General features: G+C 37.4%; 1 pseudogene; it reads left to right on the forward strand.

Moving 5' to 3' along the window:
• The first annotated feature begins 2,414 nt into the window (after nt 1–2,414).
• LOC100355038 (cyclin-G1 pseudogene) lies at nt 2,415–2,894 on the forward strand (annotated as a pseudogene).
• The last annotated feature ends 22,052 nt before the right edge of the window (nt 2,895–24,946 follow it).

Here is a 24,946-nt window from a genome sequence, read left to right on the forward strand (position 1 = left end):
AAAGTCTGGAGAGTCTTCATGGCCCTTAAAATGAATAATTCACAGTAAACAGATTTGTGAATTGAAATATATTTTCTCTAGAGAGTGTAGCAGCCTCTTGCTTAAAACCTTTTGTCAATTTTGAAGCATAAAATTAAGTCCTTGAACAAAACAAATATGAACAATTTTCAATTGTTTCTCTTCAATTTGAGTTTCTGGAAATACTGCCTCATGGAAAAGTAAAAAAATATGGCCGGCGCCACAGCTCACTAGGCTAATCCTCCACCTTGCGGCGCCGGCACACGGGGTTCTAGTCGTGGTCGGGGCGCCGGATTCTGTCCCGGTTGCCCCTCTTCCAGGCCAGCTCTCTACTGTGGCCAGGGAGTGCAGTGGAGGATGGCCCAAGTGCTTGGGCCCTGCACCCCATGGGAGACCAGGAGAAGTACCTGGCTCCTGCCATCGGATCAGCACGGTGCGCTGGCCACAGCGCGCCGGCCGCGGCGGCCATTGGAGGGTGAACCAATGGCAAAGGAAGACCTTTCTCTCTGTCTCTCTCTCTCACTGTCCACTCTGCCTGTCAAAAAATAAAAAAAAAGTATAAAAATAAAAATAATATGTGAATGCAGTTAATTAAGGACAAGATTAAATTAATTAGTCTGAAATGCATTGCCCTCTCTATTTCCACCACAGTCATGATTGGAAGCTTTCTGTTCACTAAGGTTTTGTGGAAGACTGACTTCTTTTTAGGATATAGAAAGTGCTTAGTTTGGATATAGTATGAAACTTCCTTAAGTCAATTTTCAGCCTCTTAAAAACAATTTTGGAAAGTGAATTTTCACATGAAATTGTTATCTTTCATAAAAACTGTAAAATATTTGTGTGGTTCTGCCATTAATTAGGAAATAGACTAGTAACTTTTTCTGATAAGACTGTAATTTTCTTTTCAATTGACTGAGAATAGTATATTTATTTCTTAAAAAGAAAACATGATTTTGCTGTACCCTGTACCCCATAAGTTGGATATTGTTATCTTCATTTGTTTCAAGAAATTTTATTTCCCTTTTGATTTCTCCTGTGGCCCACTGTTCATTCAGGCCCACCATTGCTCACTCTCCATGTACTTGCATATTTTCTAGAGATTCTTAGGTTGTTAATTTCCAGTTTCCTTTAATTGTGGTCAGAAAAGATACATGGCGTGATTTCAATTGTTTTGAATTTGCTGAGAGTTGCTTTATGGCCTTGCATATGGTGTTAAGAGGGAACTTTACAGTAATTGTGCCTACATTAAAGAATTGGAAAAGCATCTAAAAATTAGCTATCATGCATCTCAAGGACCTAGGAAAACAACAAACTAGACCCCAAATTAGTAGGAGGAAAGACATAATTTAAATTAGAGAAGAAATGTACAAAATTTAAAACAAAAAAACACAACTAACTCATCTTTGACAAAGGAGATAAAATCAGTCCCTTGAGCAAGCATAGTCTCTTCAACAAATGGTGTCGGGATAACTGGATCTCCACATGTAGATTTTTTTGTGTGAAGCAAGAACCCTAGCTGATACCTTAAGAAAAACCTACTCAAAATGGATTGAAGACCCAAATATATGATCCAATACCTTCAAATTATTACAGAACATTGGGGAAACCCTGCAAGAAATTGCCATAGGAAAGACTTCTTGTAAAGACATGAGAGGAACCATCAAGGCCAAAATTAACAAATGAGATTACATCAAGTTGAGACGCTACTACACTGCAAAAAAAAAATATACCATAGATGGCAAAAACCATGATAGTGTGTCATAAAGTAAGAAAAATATTTGGTCTCCAAGCTGAACCTCAAAAGGGCAGTATTGTCTCAGTGGCACTGCAAAGACCTCCACCCAGGACAGCTCCTCCCCCCCAGGCTTTTCCCCTCTCTCCCATGAGTCCTCTAGTCTCATAGACCTCTTGTATCTGATATCATTGGGTGAGGTGAGAGCAGGTCGGGGGAGGGAGTTTACCACTGAGGAGCTACAGCTGCTATCAAGATGATATAAGTACTGACAACAACTGACTCAAAAACTGCTACACTGCTGAACACTCTGTTGGAAGATATCAACCAAAGGTCTAGATGTCTAGATGTCAACCAAAAGCCTGTGGCTTGAGACTTATTGAGTCTGCACACAACAGTGATCTCAGATGACTACAAAACTGAGTGACTTCAAAGTAAAAGATCTTACTCTCAGTTTTTCGGCTTTGACACAAACATTTTCTCTAGCTATGAATTTCCTGGACAAATTCCTGTCCAAAATGAAGGTACAGCCCAAGCACCTTGGATGTGTCAGTCTGGGCTGTTTTTATTTTGCTGTAAAAATCAGTAGAAGAGGAAAGGAATGTCCCATTGGCAACTGAGTTGATCTGGATAAGTCAGTATATTTTTCATGGTCTCAGGCTTGATGAGAATGGAAAAGATTGTATTGGAGAAATTGTGTTGGAAAGTCAGAGCTACTAGTATCTTTCAGTTTCTGCAACTCTTATTCACTCATTCAAGATAACTTGCCATTTGAAAGGGGAAATAGCCTTAATTTTGAAAGACTGGAAGCTCAACTTAAGGCATGTCACTGCAGGATCATATTTTCTAAAACGAAGCCTCTGTGCTGGCTTTGTCTATCACTGCATTGGAGATCCAAGCACAGAAGTATTTAGAGTTAACAGAAGGAATAGAATGACTTCAGAAACATACCAAAATAAATGGCAGAGATTTGACCTTCTAGCAAGAGCTTGTATTGAAGTGCTTAACTGAGCACTCATCAAACAAGTGTTCGAAACTGAATGTTCGGGAGTTGAAATGGATTGTCTGGGCATACTGCATGGCAGTTGAAGCTAGTTACTATAGCATAACTCACCTTCCAACAATTCCTGAAATGGTTCCTTAATTCATAAATTTGTATCATTGTTATTTTCCATATAGAGGAAATTATTCAGTGCTATAATTTTCTTTTAAAATTGAAGAATTAAAATATCAATTATCTTCAAATTAAGTAAAATGGAGTTGCAATAGCAAACGGAAAGTGACTTCACTGATCTGGTCAGCTAATATTTGAAATAATATTTTCTTATTGTACATCACCTTGCTCTACATAGACCCAAGCTCTGGCTCATTTAAAGATATATTAGCTGATTAGGACAATAGGACCAAACTTTTGGATCATAGGTGGACTAATTTGAGAAAGTTAACTTATAAGCAAAATCAATATGAACTTGGATAGTATATTTAAAGAAAAAGCAAGATATAGCAGATCAGTCTTGACAGTGGGTGTCTGGAAACTCCAAGAGTGTCTCAACACTGTAGTTACCATAATTGGAATTCTGGGAAAGTAGTTACATGCATAAAAAAAGTAAACTTGGGGTCACTGCATATACATTCTTGCCATTTAAATTTCTTAACTATTAGTAATGATTTGTCTTTTTCCACTCAAAATTAACATTTAACATCCCTATGATTATGAAACTTAACCTGAAGAGTTAGTTCACATTTTATAGTATTATTTCACAGTTGTCTGATAAGTTGGAGTATTTTGTTGTTTATTTAAGGAGGATTATTACAGCAACAACAACAAAACTCTAAAGCCTTTTTTCATAACCCTGAGCTATGGATTCCATGATGTTTCCATGAGTTTAAATTTGAAGCATCAAGACCTCACAACTAGATGAACATGATGTTCTCAGGCTTGGGAAAACTGCCTAATCAGTGTTATAGTATTGTGGAATTATGTTTAGATATGAATTAATCTGTGAGGCATTCAAAGCTAAAACTTAAACGTGAAGCACTAATGACAACCTTGGAAAAGTAAACTGAATGTTCGTTTCTTAACATTGATTTAGCTTTCTCTATTGGATATATTTAGGTAGTACTGAAAATGCTAACCTACATACTTTAAATGTTTTAAATTATGAGGTTTTCATCAAAGTCACATTTTACAAATGCACTTTTAAGATATAACAAAGGTTAGTGTTTTCGGCAGTTTAAATATTTCCTGTGACCCAAAAAGCAAATAATATAATTCTGAGAAGGGGACATTATTAGTACATGGGAATTACATTTAAATTTGAAGGCACTTTATAGACACCAAAAAAAAAGGACTTAGTAAGTTTGGCAAATTCATATTCTTTAATATTTTTTCAAAAAAACAGGTGATGTTTCTATACATAATAAAATCTTTTATAGAGAATTTACTGCACTAGTCTAGTCCAATAAAGAAAATTTCTTGCTATTTTATGAGTTGCTCAAATTATCACTCTGAGAACTTACTTTACTCCACTAAAGTAGGATGACTAGTTTTAACAGTCTAGAAGTCTTTACTAAGAACTGCTTTATAAAATTCCATTGCTTCTAATTTAGATTAGAATAAGACTCTAACAAATATGTTTTCACCAATGCCCTTACTGCATCTTTAGAAAAGCCAGTAGACCTCTTCATAAACAGATCACTGAAGCTATGTTCAAGAAGCATCCTTCAGTCAGTCAGTGAATGTCAGGAGGTCTACAGTGTGACAGTGCTGTAGATGATTAACAGAGCAGTGCATAGCCCGAGTTCATTTAGAGTGGCTGTAATCAATTTTGACCTCATGTTGTGGATAAATAGACAGTAAAGAAAGAAAAAAAAAAAAAAAAAAAGAATCACAGCATACATTATCCTTAAATTTTATAGCCTGAGTTTTATGGATAACTTTGCTTTTTCCAAAAGGCTGACAACATTTCAGTTATTTTGATACATCAGTGTTCATTTTGAGTTGGCGGAGATAACTTAACCAAAATACCATTATCCTTGGTACTAAGTGATATACCTTAAACGCAATATATATATATATATATATATATATATATATATATATATATATATTGCCAAGGGAAAGGCATAGGGTGCCAGCCCAGAAACTGGGAATTAGAACCGAAAAGGTAAATGAGGAAGCTATTTTGAAAGGTCTAGTCTGTCAGACTGAGAAGTTTGTATATATACAGGCACTAGAAACCTTAGCAGAAAATGTGGGCATTTGAGTGATATAAATAGATTTCATCTGCAGAAAGATAACTGAAAATGCACTTGATAAGTGTGAGTAAGGAAACAATTACTAAATGGCTGCAGTAACAGGGTAAGCATATCTGAGTGGCTGTGAGGATGGAAAGTGAGGTGAATGGAGGTTTATGCTTAATTTTAAACTAGGACAATTTTATGACCACCTGAAGGTTTTAGGAGTTGATTGCATAGATAAAAAGTCAAAGCCATGGACCCTTGATGTTGAGGGAGAATGCTGATATTATTAACCAAACAGGAGCACAGGAACCACCTTAGGAGTTGAGAAGTTGAATTTAATTTTAGACAGGTCTTGTGTCCTGAGTCTTTGGCACTTAGTCTTACAAATGGTGGATAGGCTGCTGAATGGATGAACACGCAGATGACACAGAAGTTGGAGATGAAGACGTAGTCCCACAAAATTATGCATGCTTTTTTGAAAAGTTATCTTAACGTAAGTTTTATAAAAGTCACTTTTGATCCCTTGTTTTGGCACAGCAGGCTAAGCCACTACCTGCTATGCTACTTTCCCTTATAATAGCTCTTGTTTGCATCCCATCTGCTCTGCTTCCAATCCAACCTCTGCTAATGTGCCTAGAGAAGAGGGAAAGACGTGCTAAGTAATTTAGCCCCTGAAATCCAGGCGGGACACCAGATGGAATTCTGGACTCCTCGACTGGGCCTCAGCCAGTTCCACAGTTGCAGCCATGGGGAGTGAACCAGCAGATGGGAGACTGATGGATCTCACTCTTTCCCTGTCTCCCCTTTTCTCTCTGTCATTCTGCCTTATAAATAAGTAAATTCTAACAACAAAGTTATCCTCACTTAGCAAAATTGGCCCCCTTATGTTGGTCTATATTTTTTTCTTAATTGCTTTATTTTTAAGATTTGTTTATTTGAAAATCAGATTCACAGTCAGAAGCAGAACCCTCCAATGGTTCACGCCCCCAGATGGATGCAATGGCCTGAGCTGCACCAACTTGAAGCTAGGAGCCAGGAAGTTCTTGTGGTTCTCTCACGTGAGTATGGGGCCCAAGGACATGGGCTGTCTTCCACTACTTTCCCAGGCCATAGCAGAGAGCTGGATTGGAAGTGGAGCAGCCAGGATTAGACCTGGCACCCATATAGGCATATAGGCCCTGGCATGAAGCTCCAGCATCCCATACGGGCGCCAGTTCTAGTCCCGGCTGCTCCTCTTCCAATCCAGCTCTCTGTTACAGCCTGGGAAAGCGATAGAAGTTGGCCGAGGTCCTCGGTCCCCTGCAACCACGTGGGAGACCTGGAAGAAGCTCCTGGCTCCTGGCTTTGGATCGGCGCAACTCCAGCCGTTGCAGCCATCTGGGGAGTGAACCAGCAGATGGAAGACCTCTCTCTCTGTCTCTATCTCTCTCTCTCTCTCTGTCTTTCAAATAAATAAAATAAATCTTTAAAAAAAATAAGGTAAACCTCTGAAATGGACCAATGATGATAATGTGCTAACAATGAGTAAGATCAACTTAACTCTATAATTACCTGAATATAAGTGTCTAACCTTTAAATACATATAAAATGTACATGTAGTTCTTATTCCTCAGAGATATTAAGGTAAAATCAGTGCTATTTAATAGGTATCCACTTTGCTTCAATTATTTTTTGTATCTTATCTTCTACTGAGACTTCACTTATTTCTAGGCAGAAAATATAAATCCCTATTATATGGAAAAAAGGTTAAATGGTGTAATAAAATATCATTATGAAGACAGATGAAAGGTAGAATTTCTTGATTGATTACATGTTTTTATACAAATTAGGTTACCATAGTCTATTTTCTAATCCAGTCACCAGCAAAGGAAATCGCTGCAATTCAGATTGCATAAGATTATCCCTCATTATGTGATAAAATTGTATCAAGATTTTGTTGTTATTTATCCATTTTCGTGTTGAGATATTGTGCACATACTTTAAAATTTGTGAGACACAAACATAGTTCAGTGGTTTAACCCCAGATGTTAAGTCACTATCATCCTAATAAGTCAGCGCTGAAAACTCCTCTGCAGGAATTCTTGGAGCTGAATGGTGTTTGCCTTCTTAATTTGTTTATAGGTGTCATAAAAAACATAAATTTCTAAGAAAACAGTAGTTTTAACTTTGACTTTTATGACTTTACATAAAAGGAATTGTGCTGTCTTCCTGCCTTTAGTTACTTAGAGATAAATTCATATTCTGGGTAACTATTTCATCATTTTAAATGCTGTATATTAGTCATGGACAAATATCCCAATTTATTATTCTATTATTAGGTATTTGGATTGTTTTTATTGTTTTCTGTTACAAGTAACATACCTATAAGCCATCTTTCCAATCTATTTCTTTTAGATGTAAACCTAGTACTAAAGACTGACTGCAAAGCAATCTAAGGAAATTATAGAGAACGCATAAGAGAAGCCGGCACCACGGCTCACTAGGCTAATCCCCTGTTGAAAATAATTAAAAATATTACCCTATAGAATACTATACAGCAGTCAAAAACAATGCAACCCGGTCATTTGCAACAAGATGGAGGAATTTGGAAAACATCATGCTGAGTGAATTAAGCCAGTCCCAAAGGGACAAATATATGTTCTCCCTGATTGGCAACAACTAACTGAGCATCAAAGGGGAAACTTGTTGAAGTGAAATGGACACTATGTGAAACAGTGACTTGATCAGCTCTTGTCCTGACGGTTGATGTACAATGTAATACTTTATCCATTTTAGCATTTTTTTTTTGTTCTACTACTATTGGTTGAACTCTGTAATCAACACAAAACTATTCTTAGGTGTTTAAATTTTAACTGAAAAGTGATCCCTGTTAGGAATTTGGAAAACATTATGCTGAGTGAAATAAGCCAATCCCAAAGGGACAAATATTATATGTTCTCCCTGATCGGTGACGACTAACCGAGCACCAAAAAGGAAACATGTTAAAGTGAAATGAACACTATGAGAAACGGTGACTTGATCAGCCCTTGCCCTGACTGTTGATGAGCAGCTTAATACATTATCCCTCTTAGTATTTTTTTTTTGTTTATTTGTTCTACTTAATACTTTTGGTTGAATACTGTAATCAATACACAGTTATTCTCAAGTGTTGAAACTTAACTGAAAAGTGATCGCTGTTAAATGTAAGAGTGGGAATAAGAGAGGGAAGAGATGAGCAATTTGGGACATGCTCAAGCTGACTTGCCACAAATGGTAGAGTTAGAAATGTGCCAGGGGATTCCAATTCAATCCCATCAAGGTGGCATGTACCAATGCCATCTCAGTAGTCCCAGTGATCAATTTCTGTTCACAATTGATCATAATGATAGGACTAAGAGTCAAAGGGAGCACACAAACAAGACTAGTGTCTGTAAACACTAACTGATAGAATAAAAAAGGGAGAGAACGATCCAACATGGGAAGCGAGATACACAGCAGACTCATAGAATGGAGGATGTCCTAAACAGCACTCTGGCCTCAGAATCAGCCCTTAAGGCATGCGGATCTGGCTGAAAAGCCCATGAGAGTATTTCAGGCATAGAAAGCCAAGACGCTCTGGGGGGAAGAAAAAAAAAAAAAAAACCTAAATGAAAGATCTCTGCGAACGAGATCCCAGTGGAAAGAACAGGAAGAACAGGTCATCAAAGAAGGAGGTACCTTTCTCTGAAGGGAGGAGAGAACTTCCACTTTGACTACGACCTTGTCTAAACATGATCAGAGTTGGTGAACTCAAAGGGCTTCCATAGCTGTGGCAACTCATGACAAGAGCCTAGGGTGATTACTGATGCCATAAACAAGAGTGTCAATTTGTTAAATGAACAACAGGAGTCACTGTACACTTACTCCTCATGTAGGATATCTGACCTTAATGTGCTGTACATTGTGATTTAGTGCTATAACTGGTACTCAAACAGTATTTTTACTTTGTGTTTCTATGTGGATGAAAACTGTTGAAATCTTTACTTAATATATGCTAAACTGATCTGTATATAAAGAGAATCGAAAATGAATCTTGATGTGAATGGAAGGGGAGAGGGAGCGGGATTGGGGAGGGTTGCGGGTGGGAGGGAAGTTATGGTAGGGGGGAAGCCATTGTAATCCATAAGCTGTACTTTGGAAATTTATATTCATTAAATAAAAGTTAAAAAAATTACTGCAGTGGGTATGCTCTCATAGAAACATTTGCCCATATTTCCGATTGCTTTCTTAGCCATAGTGATCAAAGCTGGTGGTTAACATTTTAATCAAGGATGACTTCCCATCAAGTAATTATCCCCATTTCTTATTCTTAATATATAATAACCGTTCTCCTTGAAAATTCTGTCATGTATATGAGAAAGTGCATCCACAAGTCAGGAAACCACAGTGGGTTGATTTTACTCAAGGGAAAGAGAACCATCTTATTCTGTCACAAGTTTAGCAAATTGGCATTCAAGAGATCAGAATTTCTAGGTGTGTCAGCAAATGTTCTCTTAGATTATAGAGACAAAGAAAATAATGGTCATTAACCCAAAATGAAAACAAGCAAAAACAAGTTACATACATAGGATATCACCCAGAATGTTGACTGAGAGAGAGAGATTAGGGAGGGAGGGAGGGAGAGAAGGAAGGAAGGAGGGGGGAAAGAAAAAGAAGAAAGGAAAAGAGGGAGGAAGGAAATACCAGACTTAAAAGAAAACTTTAGGGAATGAATGTCTAAAATATGACTTGTTCACCTCCGCAGAAGCCCAAATACTTTCAAGCTGCCCCTATTTCTCTGTTGGTAATACACAGGGAAAATAGAAATTTTAAAAGTTGAACTCATGTTAATCACTGGAGTCTTAGATACAGGAAGATGGCACTAAATCATGAGTGATTGAAGTCGGAAGGGCCTGGATTTACAAGGTCCATAGCCCCGCTGTCCTCAGCTAGGAAGAAACAGTCACGTACAGCTACATAAAAAGCTCAAGGCTTGCCTTTAAACCTGGCTCTCCAAACTACAACAGAGAACTGTGGAAGTGTGGTACTTTACCTTAGTTCTTATAGTGTTCAAGTGTCATAGGAGAGTACCTGGGTTCAGAATGTGGCTCTGGCCACTGATTCCAATGTCCTGCTTGTACAAATCCTAGGAGGCAGTGGTGATGGCTCAAGTGATTGGATCTCTGCCACTCACCTGGGAAACCTGAGTTCTCAGCTTCTGTCTTAGGCTTGGCTCAGCCCTGGCAGAGTGGGCATTTAAAGAGTGAATCAGGGCCAGCGCTGAGGCTCAATAGGCTAATCTTCTGCCTGCGGCGCCAGCACCCCGGGTTCTAGTCCCAGTCGGGGCGCCGGATTCTGTCCCGGTTGCTCCTCTTCCAGGCCAGCTCTCTGCTGTGGCCCGGGAAGGCAGTGGAGGATGGCCCAAGTGCTTGGGCCCTGCACCCCATGGGAGACAAGGAGAAGCACCTGGCTCCTGGCTTCAGGTCAGCGCAGTGTGCTGGCCATAGTGGCCACTTAGGGGGTGAACCAATGGAAGGAAGACCTTTTTCTGTCTCTCTCCCTCACTGTCTAACTCTGCTTGTCAAAAAAAAAAAAAAGAGTATGCATAAGAGAAATAAAATTTCCAGAAAGAGATCATAAAAATCGGATAATGAATAATTTAAGAAAGTTTCCCATAAATCAAGGGTACACATAACAAGACTGAAAGGGCAAACAAGTCCAGCCCAGCATTCCACACAAATAATCTGGTTATCAGCTGTATAGAACTGTTGAAAAGTTTTCTCTCCATGTACTTCCAGGAGGTTAACATAGGAAGTATTGAGTGAAGCTAGAAATTAAACCCCAATGAACACAGACTCTAACCTAGGAAGAAAGTAAGGGAATGTTATGCTTGTATCCCTTGGCAGATTGCCAAAGTTCTCAGCACAGTGAATAAATAGATTCATGTGTATATGAAAATCCAGTGCATGGCAGAGGTGGCATCGTAAATTGGCTAGGGATGGATGGAGCTTTCCAATGCAGGTACAACCCAAAGTTTCAATTGGAGTCAAAACTTAAAGAACAAATAAATGGATCAAAAACTGAAATATACAAAAAGAACAATTAAGGTTTTAGAAAAGAAATTAAAAACTTTATAAATTTAGGATAAGAATAACATTTTAAAATGATTTATTTATTTAAAAGAGTTAGAGAGGAAGAGAGATGGATCTTCTATCTGCTGGTTCACTCCCCAAGTGGTCACAACAGCCAGAGCTGGGACGTACTGAAGCCAGGAGCTTCATTTGTGTTTCACATGTGTGTGACAGGAGCCCAGGTGTTAGGCCATTTCCCCTGCTTTCACAAGTGATTATCAGGAAGCTGAATAAGTTAGAAATTGAGCGCCCAGGGCTCCAGCCAGCGCCTATATGGGATGCAGGCAGCTTAACCTGATGTGCTACAAAGCTGACCCCAAGAAAAGCCTTTTAAATTAAATACCAAAAATAGAATTGGAATAGAGCTTGGTATTTAAATCAAAGGCCATCACAGAGTATATTTGTATACATTAAAATTTTAAATTTCAGAAAACTAGAGTAGTTCATACAGAAAAAAATAAAAATACAGAATCATGATGGAAAAAAATGTTATCCCTTTTATAAACTATACTGTGGATTTTAATACATCCTGTTAAACCAGAAATAATAAGTAAAAACCTATTCCAATGTTGAATGAATATATTAGAATAGACAATTTAAATAAGAACAAGGTAAAATACCCAAAAGAAACATGAAAAGATTTATAAACTATTTATTAAACTAGGATACACAACTAGAATTATAATGGCATGCTATTTTATAGATATAAAAAAGAAAAGATTTTGTATCACCCCGAGTGATGTTAATCAATACAGCTAATTTGGAGATCAATCTGAAAGTTCTAGAAAAAATAGCAATGTGATTGCTAATCATGGTAAACAGCCAGCTACTACAACCAACAGCCCCCAGATCTCTTATAGAAAGTCTCTACCAAACAGTTCCTTCTGGCACCACATGCCTGCCAGCTCTCCTGCATTGGACGATAATGCAAACCAGGCATTGTGTCCTGTGGCTTGGCAACCATGAGTCCTCCCCGTGCAACTGAACAGATGAAGGGTAGAATGTAGAGGGCCACCCGGGCTGTTTCCAGGAGTGAGGACAAGAAGTGGCAAATCAAAGCTATACATACATTCAACTGGTCTGAACAAAGTCTCCTGCTTCTAACTTAAGGGAAAGAGTGCAGCCTGAGAGATCTGGGTTCGTGTGTATCAATGTAATTCTTGTTGCATTGCTTCCCACAGCCTTTACCTTCCCCATAATTTTCTTTAGCTACATCTGAAGAAGAGGTGGGAGCATGCTAGCCTGAGGGCCTTTCCAGCTAAAAGCTGCACGTGGTCAGCCTACTAGTAAAGGTGTCTGCATCCCCACTGCAGTGTCCAGGCTTAATTTCCGGCTCTGGTCAAGGCTCCAGCTTCCTGAAAATGCAGACTCTGGGAGACTATGGTGATGGCTCCAGTGACTGGGTTCCTGCCACTGATGTGAGAGATCGGGGTTAAAATTCTGGCTCGTAGCTTTGGTCTCAGCCAAGTTTCAGCCTTTCTAGGGTTTGGGGGAGTAGATTAGGGATGGGATCTGTGTGTGTCTCCCTCTTAACCCCCTGCCTTTGTGTGCACATCTCTTTGTCTTCAAATTAAAAAATAAAAACTGACTTCTTCACAGGAGTTTAGTAGATCAAAATCAGTTTCTATCTTGATGATACAAGTCATTTTTAGGGTAGATTTTCATGTTAGACAATATAGCTTTCCTCAAAGGCTTGATAATCTTTATTTGCTGATCATTATTCGAAGTGCTAGTAATGAGTAATTTTGAAAATCTTTTCTTTCCTTCTCTGTCTTCATATTCTGTTTACCTGAGGGGGAAAAAACATGATAAAAAAACAACTATATGGAGAAGTCAAGCCATAATTTTTATTTCAGTCTAAATAATTTAATTCAATTTATCAAGTGCACAGGACCTTCATTGAAATCAGGTTTTTAAATTCCACCTACTTTCACTGAAAATAGGGAAGCCGCAGCCTCTCCTAACTGCAAGAGCCCAAATTTCTATATTTAATCAGTTCTTGTAAACCAGCCACTTCATGCTGAGGTCATCGTCTACTTGTAATACAGTTAATAGTAACCAGTACATCTGAACATACGTTCTTTCCAACGGTCTCCCCGGAACAAGAACACAGCCTGTTTTCCAGGATTCTGTAAGCAACAGTTCCACCAAATGTTTTGTCAACATGCATCGCTTAGCTATCCAGGTGTGCTACCTGTTTCCTCGTCACCTAGGCTTTTACTAGCATCAAATGTCTGCACAAAGTACCACTATGTGTACTAGCCTGTGCACATAAGGCCAGCTGCCCTGCAGCCCCCGAAGTTTCAGTTAAACACACAACTGTGGATGTTCCTATCAGGCAGTTCTCACAGGGGGCTGTGGTCAGTGACTGCCCAGCGGCAACTTCACCTTCGGTTTGGAGGCCTTGCATCTTCGAGTCTTGCATCCATCTTTGTGGAGGAGCAAGTAAAAGAATGGAGGCCTCAAGGTATTTTTACAGGGTATCTCGTTTCTCTGATCAAAACATTGTTGTATGACTCGACTCCAAGTCAAAGGGAAGTTTTAAAATGTGGTGTTTGTGTGTGTACGGAGACATAGAATTTGTCTGTCTTCTGACTTCAGCCCTACTTTTTTGCTTGGATATCTACTCTAGAAAATCTTCACCCATGCATGGGGAGAGACATGGATAAGGATGTTCCTTGCATTATAATTTGTAAGGACAACAATCAGAAACCCCCTGTTCATTAATAAAAGAATGGGTTGATGACCAATTTTATTAAGAAATGAAATAGTACAGAAACTAGCTCAATGTATATATTACTAATTTTTAAACATGTACATCATTAAGTTTAAAAGCACACTAAACCTATATTATGAACTGTTAATCATTATATACTTATCTAATCAAAATAAAGTCAGAACACGTACTCTTGTGTTGACAGTGTCCCTCCGAAACCCATGTGCAGCCAGAAACTCAGAATGTGACCTTACTTGGAAAAAGAGTCATTGCATGCACTTAGTAAAGATAAGGTCATACTGAATTAGGGTGGCTCCAAGTCACACCTGGTATCTTTTCTTTTTTTTTTTTTTCTTTTTTTTTTTTCTTTTTTTTTTTTTTTTTTTGACAGGCAGAGTTAGACAGTGAGAGAGAGAGACAGAGAGAAAGGTCTTCCTTTTTTCATTGGTTCACCCCCCAAAATGGCTGCCCCGGCCAGCGCACTGCGCTGATCCAAAGCCAGGAGCCAGGTGCTTCCTCCTGGTCTCCCATGGGGTGCAGGGCCCAAGTACTTGGGCCATCCTCCACTGCACTCCCGGGCCACAGCAGAGAGCTGGACTGGAAGAGGAGCAACCAGGACATAATCTGGAGCCCTGACTAGGACTAGAACCCGAGGTGCCGGTGCCGCAGGTGGAGATTTAGCCAAGTGCAGGTGGAGATTTAGCCAAGCGCAGGTCCAACACCTGATATATTATAAGAAGGCTGTAGAAAGACACAGGGACACAGATACACTAGAAAGAAGGCCATCTGATATCAGAGGCAGAAATTGGGGTGATATATATCTATAAGCCTAGGAATGCCAACATACACTGTTTACCAACAGAACTTTGGAGTGAAGCATGGTATAGGTTTTCTCACAGAGCCTCCAGAGGAAAGCTGTCCTGATGACACTTGACTTCGGGTTTCTGTCCTCCTGAAGTGTGAAAGAGTAAATTGCTGTTGTTTCAATTACCCAATTTTTGGTAATTGGCTATGTTAGCCTTAGGAAACTAATAAAAATGCCTGAGGACACACACACTTCATCAACAGAATCACTTCTGCACAATGAGGTCTTGAAATGGCAGCAGAGAATATTTTAAGTCAGATCAGAAATAATGAATTTTGAAGAAAAGCTGTATCAGGGAACATAAAGCCAAATGTCGATATCTGTCATATACATGTATTGCATACCTTGGAGTATGTGTTTTCCTTTTCTTTTTCCATTTTTCTTTCATTCAACATTTAAAAAATTTAGAAAGTTTTAATAATTGGGTGGTAATTTTTTCATTGTAAGCATTTGCCAAACCATTGATAAATATGTATTATTAATAATGAAATATATCTCTAAGCAGGTTTTTATTAACTTCTTAAAAAGATAAAATCATCTTAATGCAAAGTTGCTTTCCATGCAACCTAAATGAGACTTAATCATCTTTAAACACTACATGCCCGTGCCAAAATTGCAGATGACCACCCTACTTAATATCATAAATTCTAACAGCCAATATTATTTAAAATAAGCAAACAAAAGTACAGGAATAGCTTTTTGATCCAAGTCAACATATAAAAGAATTACCAAAAAAAAAAACACTTTCTACACAATCATTTTGTAGATCCTATGAATATTTTTGCTGAAGAAAATGAAGCATAAATGTATATATTTTAGTAACATGTAAGTCAAATCTATATGTCAGAAAGAGAAAAAGAAAAAAAACTACATGAACTTCTTATCTATATTTAATTGAACTGGAAATAATATTCTAAAAGTGAATCAATTTACTACAAGACCCAAAATTTCAGTTGAATTAACAAAAAATTTCATGTTGTAAAATGAGACAAAAAGCATGATAAATCATTAAGTTTACATTTACCTAAACATTATAATTTAAAGGTATAGTTCCAGAACAAAGTGTGAACTGATATAGGAATTATATCTAACAAAATTATATGACGACATGATTTGGAACACTTCACATTTAGCTTTCACACTTCAGTCAAAAAGTAGGTCATTTTTTAAAAGAGAAATATTTTTATCAGCTTCCCCAATGAACTTTTGATTTCTTCCTTGGTATTAGAATTTTTATTGCAGAACCTGTCCTTTTAAATTTTTTCATTTGAAATGCAGACACACAGAGGAGGAGGAGGGAGGGATGGTGTGAGGGAGGGAGAGAGAAGGGAGAGAGTCTGCACTGGTTCAGTCCCCAGTTGTCCACAGCAGCTGGGACTGGGTCAAACCAAGGCTCAGAGATTGGAACTCAGTACAGGTCTCCCACCTGTGTGGAGGGTCCCAAGCATTTGAGCCCTCACCTACGGCCTCCCAGAAGGCACATTAGCAGGAAGCTGTAATCAAGAGCCTGAGCTGGTACTTGAACCTAGGCACTCCGATGTGGAACATGGACATCTTAACCTGTGGCTTAACCACTGCACCAAATATCTTCCCTGAGAACCTATCCTACTTGTCAATTTTCTGTTCGTTTGTTGTCAGCTGATCCACCTCTTCCATATTTTCATTTATCAAAATAATATTGAGTTTATAAAATCTTTCATCTGCTTAAATATCTGCTTTAATTACAGTCAGTTTGTAGCATTTTTAAATTATGTATCATGAGGTGGTTTGCAATACCTATCAAAGAAAAAAGAATAACTTACAAAGATATGTCATAATGCCTAATAGAGAAATGCTTATGTTAAACAACAATGGACATTTGGAAATAGACTAATAAAGGATTGCACACATATATGTTCATATATGTGTTTTTGTGGATATAGATATTTTGACAACATTGTCCTCATGGAACCTTAAATTTTAAAAATGTTATACAAGTTGACTCAGCTAAAATGGTGGTTTTTTTTTTTTTTTTTGGTAATACCATATTAATAGGGCACTAGTGTGTCTGCTACCATAAAACATCATAATTTGTTCTCTTCATAAGAAACCTACAGGGTTAGCATAATTATCATCCCCCTTTTCTAAATGCAAGAGCTAAGACCCAAAGAAATTAAGTAACATTTTAAGATGACAGCAGCTAGCAATAAATTTACATGTTGTATGACTCAAGATCTCATATTACTGCTCTACCATGCGTGATTATACAATGCCTTCTCGTGGAGGAAATCTATTTAAGATGTCATTTGGGATTCCTACATCCATTTTAGGGTGCAGAGTTTGTGTCCTAATTCCACCCCCAATACCAGATTCCTGCTATTGCATACTTGGGGAGGCAGCAGATGGTGACTCAAGCAATTGTATCCTTGCCCCCTGTTTAGGAGGTCTGAATAGAGTTCCCACCTCCTGGCTTCCACTTGAGCCTTTCCTAGCTGTTGTAGGCATATGGGAAGTGAACCAGTGGGTAGTAGGTTTCTTTATCTCTATCTCTCAATTAAAATAAATGAAAATAAAAAATTTAAAAAGCAACAGCCCCCATTTGCAAGTAGCAAAAAAAAGCTAACTAGACTTTCTGCAGTTTAACATAGCTCTTTCCATTCCCAATAATTGAATCTCCTGAGAATGATATCAACTCCCATTTATTAAAATGATATATTTACCATCTCATTCTTCACCTACTTGAGTCACTTATTAGGTCAATGTAGGTAATTTGATGCTATCCTTCTGACTTAAAATAATTTTGATTTAAGCATGACAATGTGATTTCAAGCCACAGCATCAGCCAACACAATCTATTTTTAATAATGCTGATGCTGAGCGTTGAATTGTGTCTCCCAAAATTCATACATTGAATTTCCGACTCCCAGTCTCTAAGAATGTGCTTTTACTTGGAAATAGAATCTTTTTAAAGATATTCAAATTAAATGATATAATTAAACTTGGTTCTAATTCAATATGACCAGTGTCCGAAAAGGCGTAAATTTGGAGAAAGATATTTGGAGAAACACACAGAGGAGGAATGTCATGTTACCATGAAGCCAAAGACAGCAGTGATTCTTCTACAAGCTAGGAAACACTAAAAAAAATTGTCCTTAGAATCCCAGAAGCTAGGAGAAAGGCATGGACCAGATTCTTTCTCTCTGTGGCATAGACCAGATGCTTTCTCTCTGTGGCTCTCTGACCCTGCCTACACCTTGGTCTCAGACTCTGGATCCAGGACAGTGACATTAGAGAGTTCTGTTATTTCAGCAGTTTGTGAAGCTTTGTTATGGCAGCCCCAGAAAGCTAATACAAATGCCATGCACTAAGGCACAGAATACATTGGACTTTATTTAAAGATGGGAAATTATTAAACTCACATTTGGATCATGAATCCAGACTATGATAGCATCTCATCCATTACAAAATAGAGGGGAACCCCATTAATCCCTTCACACATCTGAATTATCACTTAATAAAATATGCTTCTGTCACACAAAGGAGGGAGTACAATGAAGCCAGCCCCAGTCATTCTGCGCTCCAAAACGGGCAAGGCAGAGCCATGATGTCCTGGCCCCTGCCACCTGCACAGCCTGAGCCACCCACTCACGGTGCCAGCGGCTCTCCTCTCCAAGCGGCATGTTTGGAAGTTGTGTTCTCTCAGTCAGGTCTCTTGTGTGTAACTTAGAGTCATTCACCAGTTTTGCATTTACTAAAGCTATCCTTAAAGTATACTAAATAATACCCTAAGGGCCTGAAGGAGTAAATGCAGCTTTCAAAGTGGCCTACTTAAAACACAGAGTCTTCAAGACCCAGACAAACTCCAGGAAGTCACAGCCTCCCCCTCCACAGGCTGTGTCTTTTTTCTGGGAAAAACAGAGAAATGCACTCTCAGGAAAGTGGTGGGCACTTTACTCTCCTAGCTTCAAACCAACAGATAGAAAACACCAAAACAACTGCTGTGGCCACCACTGAGAACCTTATGCGTAAGTGCATTCCACTTTTATCTTAATTATTATCTTTATACAGTAAAGAGGATTACAGATGATATCAAAGACAAAAATATCATTAACCTCTAAATAGCTAAAAAGTCCTATAAACTGACTTTAACTTTTCTTCATGCATCTGCCATCATTATGTCTTCACACTCCTACCTTTCTTCTCTAAATCTGCTTTCAAAAATTTCTCTCATTCATGCTGGAGAATAGAGCATAAATAACGATTTCAAGTGATTCCCAAGAGAAATCTGGAGGTGAATGAGAAAAAGCATGATCATATGGGAAACACTAGGAAAAGATTCAGGTTTAGAAATGAAGATCAGTGTGATATAACAGGGGGTCTGGAGCGTGATCACTTCACAGCAGTGTTCTCCAAGAGAAAGGAGGCCAGACTGTCACGTCCTCACCACAATCAGTCAATGGTGGCGTCTTACACCCTCATAGTAGTGGATGATCTCCCAGGGACCATCAGGTAAGTAACACCCAAGAACTGAAGACGACCCTTCAGAGATGAGTGCAACCCAGAGCTATAGCTGCAGATGTGTCGAGCTGATGAGGATGGGAAGAGATTTTGGCCTGTCATCAACATCCTCTAACACAATGACCTACCTGTGTTCTCAATACCTAAATGAGTTACTGCAGATGAAATAAGATGTACATATCAGGGGCTGACACCATGGCGCAGTGGGTTAATCCTCTGCCTGCAGCGCTGGCATCCAATATGTCCGCTGGTTCTAGTCCAGCTGCTCCTCTTCCAATCCAGCTTTCTGCTATGGTCTGGGAAAGCAGTGGAAGATGGCCCAAGTGCTTGGACCCCTGAACCCATGTGGGAGACCTGGAAAAAGCTCCTGGCTCCTAACTCTAAATTAGCTCAGCTCTGGCCATTTCGGTCATCTGGGGAGTGAACCAGCGATGAAAGACCTCACTCTGTCTCTCCCTCTCATTGTCTGTAACTCTGCCTCTCAAATAGATAAAATCTTTAAAAAAAATACACATGGACCCCCCCCACTCTTTAACACTGAAGTCTTATTGAAAAGATAAAGTATGTGTGAAAGAAATAATGAAAATTGGTTCCTATTTTTAGGACAACCTATTATATTAAATCTGAAACTTTCAAATGGATTATGACAAAATCTTTTATCTTTGGATTTATCTCAAATGGAGTGCTACATTACATGTAAAAACACAAAATTTAACATTAGTTTTCCTCAGAATTAAACCAAAGTAGGATATTGAAATTCAAACTAGGAAAAAAAAAGTCATTTTTGAAAGTTAGAATCTTATCAAAACTTTTATATGAACATTTGATTTATTTAATGAGTTACCTTAACTCAAAAGTGTCAAACATCAAATGATGTTGAAACTGCTTCACTGGGGTTATACATGCCATATATTTCCTGATATTCATTTCTGCATAATTTTCTCAAGCAACACAAAACCTAAGGTCCCATAATTGTCCTATATGAAAGTAAATATTGTTCTTTCTGTAATATATTCATATACTTCAGACATTTATAGAATGTCTCTTACAAAGGAGAGTTTTAGGATAAATAATGAGGTCAGCCAAATACAATCTGACATCCAAATTTGAGAGTATCTGTGGACAATGGATAATAAACTAAGTTTCTTTTGGTACAAAATAGTTATAAATTTGAGGAGTATTAAGAAAGATATTGAAAATGCATATTGTGCAAGAAATATGTATGGATCTTAAAAAACTGCAACAAATTAAAATCTTTTAGTTCCATTTGCCACAAATTGTTTTAGCACTTCCATACATTGAATGGCTTCGTTTATTTCATAGATTTTCCTAAAATTTATAATTCAATTTATAATTTATATTTAAAATTTATAATTACAATGAAAATATAATGATTTCATGATTGTTCACCATAGAAAGATGGATTCTAGGGCCAGTGCTGTGGCACAGCGGGTTAACACCCTGGGCTGAAGCGCCAGCATCCCATATGGGTGCCGGTTCTAGTCCAGGCTGCTCCTCTTCCAATCCAGCTCTCTGCTAAGGCCTGGGAAAGCAGTGCAAGATGGCCCAAGTCTTTGGGCCCCTGCACCCACGTGGGAGACCTGGAAGAAGCTCCTGGATCCTTGCTTCAGATCGGCACAGCTCCAGCCATTGCAGCCAATTGGGGAGTGAACCATCGGATGAAAAGACTCTCTCTCTATCTCTCTCTCTGCCTCTCCTCTCTCTGTGTAACTCTGACTTTCAAGTAAATAAATAAATCTTTTTTTTAAGAAAGAATGACGGATCCTAACATTTACCATTGTCCCAATATAGGAGTGTTTCTGATGGCTGCTGAAGTTCTTAGTTTCACAAATAATATCAATAACTAAAGTTCACTGTTATGAGTTCTCCTCTCCAAAAGATTTTGTAATTATCTGTGTAGTATGAGACTGGTGGCATAAATCCTGTGTGATGCATGGTTGCAAACACCTTATTTATTGGTATTTAATCATTAGCTGAAGAAAAATAAACAATGATAAGGATTCTAATCTATGCCAAAAAAGTCAACTATTTGCATGGGAACTTAGTATTTTAAGTAAGGATATTTTTCTTCTTATCAAAAATTGATTTTTATAGATTCTGAAAACGTGATCTGGAGCTGTCTTTCTGGGGTAAGGTGGTCTAGTTGAGAGATGCCTTTCGTATCAGTAATGCTCACAAGGCCACAGTGAACTTATCTTGGCTGCTGGATGCCAAATCAGTTCTGTAGTCTGAAATACAATAATTTAAAAGCAATTTAGCAAGTTTTGAGCTTATATTTACATTGTTATAGGATATTTTTCCCACCACTCATCATTTCAAATATCACAAAATCCTAAACATTAAAAATTTGTGAATACAAAGTTCATTTTTGAAAGAACAAGCAATTACCAACATTAGGAAGTCACAGTTCTGAGTTACCATTTTCATTATTGGCAAAGAAAATGACCATGGAATTGAAGTAATATTCTCATTTTCTATTGTTTTTGTTTATTATTTATCATGTAACAATACTGAACTCTCTTAAGAATTTGAATAGTCTCATAGTCATTTGGTTCCTCCTAAATGGAATCAAATCATCTTAAATAGGAGTAATTTGACTTCTTCCTATCCAATTTGTATATATTATATCTGTTTTTCAAGCCTAATGGCTAAAACCTCCAGGGCTATATTGAATAGCAATGTTGAGAATGGGCATCATTGTTTGGTTCTGGATCTTAGTGGGAATGCTTCTAACTTTTTTACTATTCAAAAAAGATGCTGATTGTGGGTTTTTCATAAATTGTCTTCATTGTGTTGAGGAATGTAATTCTATATTTGATTTGCTCAATATTTTCATCATGAAAGAATTTTGTATTTTACCGAATGTTTCATCTGTGAATCTGTTGAAGTAATCATATCATTTTTGTTTTTCAGTTTGTTAGCATGATGTATCACATTTATTGATTTGCCAGTGTTGAAACAATCCTGCATAACAGTGAGAAGTGCCACTTGGTTCAAGTGAATGATCTTTCTGATGTGTTCTTGGATTTGATCAGCTAGTATTTTGTTGAGGATTTTTGCATGTATGTTCCTTAGACATATTGGTCTATAGTTTTTTTTTTCCTCTGTTGTTTCACTTTCTGGTTTAGGAATTAGGATGATGCTATTTTCATTCAAGTAGTTTGGTATTATTCCCTTCATTTCAATTGTTTTGAGTAGCCTTAACAGAATTGGAATTAGTTCTTCTTAAGGAGTCTATTAGAATTCATTGATGAAGCCATCTAGTCCTGGGTTTTCTTTTTTGGGAGAGTATTCACTATTGATTTAATCTCTGCCATGGTTATTGGTCTGCGTAGGTTTTCTATGTTTTCATGACTCAATTTTTGGTAGATTGTATGTGTTGAAGAACATATCCATTTCTTCTAGATTTTCCAATTGGTTGGCATATAACTGTGTGTAGTAATTCCTGATGATTCTTTGATTCCAACTATTTTGGCCTCTTCCTTTTTTTTTTCAAGTTAATTAGGGCAATGGTGTATCATTTTTGTTTATTTTATTCAAAAAAATAGCTCTTCATTTCACTGAACTTTTGTTTTAATTTTGTAGATTTCTCTCCTAGTTTTAATTATTTCTTTCCTCCTGTTAATTTGAGATTTGGCGTGTTGTTTTTCTAGGTCCTTGAGATGTATAGATAGCTCATTTATTTGGTACCTTTCCAATTCCTTGCTGTAGACACCAATTGCTATAAACTTCCACATTAACACTGTTTAGTAGTGTCCCGTAAGTTTTGATAGGTTATGTTGTCATTTTCATTCATTTCCAGAAATTTTTTATTTCACTTTTGATTTCTTCTATGACCCACTGTTCATTGAGGAGCATGTTGTTCAGTCTCCATGTGCTTACATATGCTCTCGAGATTCTTGAGTTATTCATTTCCAGCTTCATTCCATTGTAGTCTGAGAAGATGCGTGGTATGATTTCAATTTTTTGGAATTTGCTGAGACTTGCTTTATGGCCTAGCTTATGGACTATCCTTGAGAAAGTTCCATCCACTGATAAAAAGAATGTGTATTCTATAACTATAGGATGAAAAGTTCTTTAGGTATCAGTTAGTTCCATTTGGTCTGTAGTGTTGATTGACTCTGCTGTTTCTTTTTTATTTTCTTTCTAGTTGATCTGCACATTATTGAAAGGGGATGTTGAAGTCCCCCATTACTATTGTATTGAAGTTATGTTTCCCTTTAGCTTCATTAATGTTTATTTTAATAACCCTTAATTCCATACATATTTATTATAGTCGCATTTCCTATTGAATTGATTCCTTACTCCTTACATAGAGCCCTTTTATTCTCTTTTGACAGTTTTTGTGTTCAAGTCTATTTTGTCTGATGTTAGGATGGCTACACCAGCTCTTTTTTTGGTTTCTGGTACCATGAATATATTTTTCCATCCTTTCACTTTCAGTCTGTGAGTATCTTTGTTGGTGAAGTGTGTTTCTTGAAGGTAGAAAATACATGGATGTTGTTTATTAATTTATTCAAACAGCCTATATATTTTACATGGAGAGTTTAGGCCATTTAAATTCAAGGTAACTATTGACAAGTAATGATTTGGCCCTGCCATTTTCCCATAAATATTCCTATTGTTTACTTTAGATTTCCTTTGTAATTTTACTGGGAGGTTTTCTGTCTTCACATTCTTTCACAAATGATAACATTCTTTCTGTGTTTCTGTGTGTAGCACATTCTTAAGCAACAAATATAAGGTTGGGTGAGTGGTGGCAAATTCTTTCAATTTATGTTTGATAGGGAAGGTCTTTATTTCATCTTCATTCATGAATGAGAGCATTGCAGGGTACAGTATTCTGGTTTAGATTGACAGATTTTTTTTCCTCTTAATACGGACTAAACCTTTCCATTCTCTCTTAGCCTGTAGAGTTTCTGATAAGAAGTCAGCTGTGAATCTAATTGCAGATTTGGAGAGTCTCTGAAAGTAATCTGACATTTCTCTTGTGTACATTTTATAATCTTTTCTTTGTTTTACTGTCAAAATTTGACTACAATGTGTTCTGGTGAATATCATTTCTGGTCATGTCTGTTATGAGTTTTATGTGCTTCCTGTACCTGGACATCCATTTCTTTCTCCAAGTTGGGGAACTTTTCTGTGATTATTTCACCAAACAGGTCTACTAATCCATTTTCTCTTTCCACACCTTCAAGGACTTCTGCGACATATATGTTTGGTCACTTTATAGTATCTCACAAATCTCCAACACTGTTTTTAATGTTTCTTATTTCTTACTCTTTTTTGTTTGGTCTGACTAAAAATTTCCAAAAATTTGTCTTCTCATTCAGATATCCCTTCTTCTGCCTCATTAAGTCTGTTGTTAAGGCTTGTCACTGTATTTTTATTTAACATATTGAAATCTTCAATTCTAATATTTTGATTTCTCTTCAAAATCTCAATTTCATGGGAGAAAATTTTCATTGATGTTATGTATGGATTTTTTCAATTCATGAATTTTTTCTCATTGCTTGTGAGTAATCCTATGATTAATGTTTTGCAATCTGTTTCAGCCATTTCATCAATACCTTCATTTTCACATTTATATTGAAGTGCTGTTTTCATTTGAGTGGTGATTTTGTTTTCTTAATTCTTGTTTATTGAATTTCTACATTTATTTTTAGGTATTTGTGGAAATACTTGTTGGTTTTTTATCTCAAATGGCTTTGAATTATGCCTCTGGA

The sequence above is a fragment of the Oryctolagus cuniculus genome, chromosome 3 (genome assembly GCF_964237555.1).
Source record: "Oryctolagus cuniculus chromosome 3, mOryCun1.1, whole genome shotgun sequence".
Lineage (NCBI taxonomy): Eukaryota > Metazoa > Chordata > Mammalia > Lagomorpha > Leporidae > Oryctolagus > Oryctolagus cuniculus.